This window comes from Colobus angolensis, unplaced genomic scaffold (genome assembly GCF_000951035.1).
Source record: "Colobus angolensis palliatus isolate OR3802 unplaced genomic scaffold, Cang.pa_1.0 Scaffold21, whole genome shotgun sequence".
Lineage (NCBI taxonomy): Eukaryota > Metazoa > Chordata > Mammalia > Primates > Cercopithecidae > Colobus > Colobus angolensis.
Window position 1 is genome coordinate 7283130 of NW_012115266.1, and position 1927 is coordinate 7285056.

Below are 1927 nucleotides of genomic sequence, written 5' to 3' on the forward strand. Positions count from 1 at the left end.
AGTTTTTTGTATTTTTTAGTAGAGACGGGGTTTCACCGTGTTAGCCAGGATGGTCTCGATCTCCTGACCTCGTGATCCACCCGTCTTGGCCTCCCAGGGTGCTGGGATTACAGGCTTAAGCCACCGCGCCCGGCCAAAACCTAGCTTCTTAATAGAATAGGGATAATAGTGCCTGTTTCTTGGGATTGTCGTGAGGGTTACATAATGCTGGTATAAGATGCTTTAGCATAGTGCCTAGTACCTAATAAATCCCCAGTAAGCATTAGCTACTAAAAGGATAATTTTACTTACTTACTTATTTGAGGTGGAGTCTCACTCTAGCTCCCAGGCTGTAGTGCAGTGGTGTGATCTCGGCTCACTGTAACCAACGTCTGCCGGATTCAAGCGATTCTGCCTCAGCCTCTTTAGTAGCTGGGTTTGCAGGTGTGCGCCACCACACCTGGCTAATTTTTTGTATGTTTAGTAGAGATGGGGTTTCACCATGTTGGCCAGGCTGGTCTCAAACTCGTGACCTCAAGATCCGCCTGTCTCAGCCTCCCAAAATGCTGGGCTAAAAGGGTAATTTTTTTCTTTTTTGAGACGTCTTGCTCTGTCACCCAGGCTGGAGTGCAGTGGCACAATCTCAGCCCACAGTAACCTCTGCCTCCTGAGTTCAAGCGATTCTGCTGCCTCAGCCTCCCGAGTAGCTGAGACTACAGGCATGCGCCACCATGCCCGGCTAATTTTTGTATTTTTAGTAGATACAGGGTCTCACATGTTGGCGCTTCTCTCTGCTTTTTAAAACCAACCAAGAAGCACTGATGAGCTTCTCTATGATAGCCCCTCCGGCTGCTGATCACCCCAACCTGGTGTCCTGTCAAACTGCTCCTGACTCCTCCTCTCCTTCCTGGGCTAGGGGAGAGGATACGGTTACTCTGTAAAGATCTGAAAAGAGCACCAATGCTCATATCTGGGTTTATACCCCAGTGTTAGAAAGATTTATTTGGGTCCAGGCATGGTGGGTCATACTTGTAATCGCAGCACTTTGGGAGGTTGAGGCGGGCAGATCACCTGAGGTCAGGAGTTCGAGACCAGCCTGGCCAACATGGCGAAACCCTGTCTCTACTAAAAGTACAAAAATTATCCTGCTGTAGTGGCGCACCCCTGTAGTCCCAGCTACTGGGGAGGCTGAGGCAGGAGAATCGCTTGAACCTGGGAGGCGGAGGTTGCAGTGAGTTGAGATAGCTCCATTGCACTCCAGCCTGGACAACAACAGAGAAACTCTGTCTCAAAGAAAAAAGAAAAAGAAAGAAAAGCTTTATTTGGTGTTCTGACTTTAATAACAGCAGCCTTTTTTTCAATTGCAATCTTGCTTGGGAACCAAAGGATAGACAAAAAAGGAGCAACTTGGTTGGCTAGACTGTGGGGCTTTGACCCCACTTATTTCATCCTCTCAGTGGCAACTCCAATAAATCCTGTCCGGAATTCAGAGATTGGAGACCACTTTACATTTCTAAATTAATTTTTTACAATAATCCCAGTAGTTATGACCTTTCATACAACAGGACTGAGGTTTGTAACATGCTGGAGTTGAACCAAGATCTGTGACTCAAAGCACACTCCTTTTACTCCTAGTAAGTCAGCCTCCTAAGCTTGATTAACCAGAGGTTAAATAATGGCCACAGCACTGTGGCATATGTTAAGTGCTAGATGCCCCTCCAATCTCGCTCAAAGGACAGGAGTCCTGAGTGTCCTCTGTAGGCATCCATTACTTAAAGATTTTCCAGGATAGTTCAGATTTCAGGAATGTCCCACGGTTATCCTGGGAAGTACACTCCAACCTGACACCACATGACCTGTTTTGAAAATGTGGTTGGGGCTGGGCGTGGTGGCTCAAGCCTGTAATCCCAGCACTTTGGGAGGCCGAGACGGGCGGATCACGAGGTCA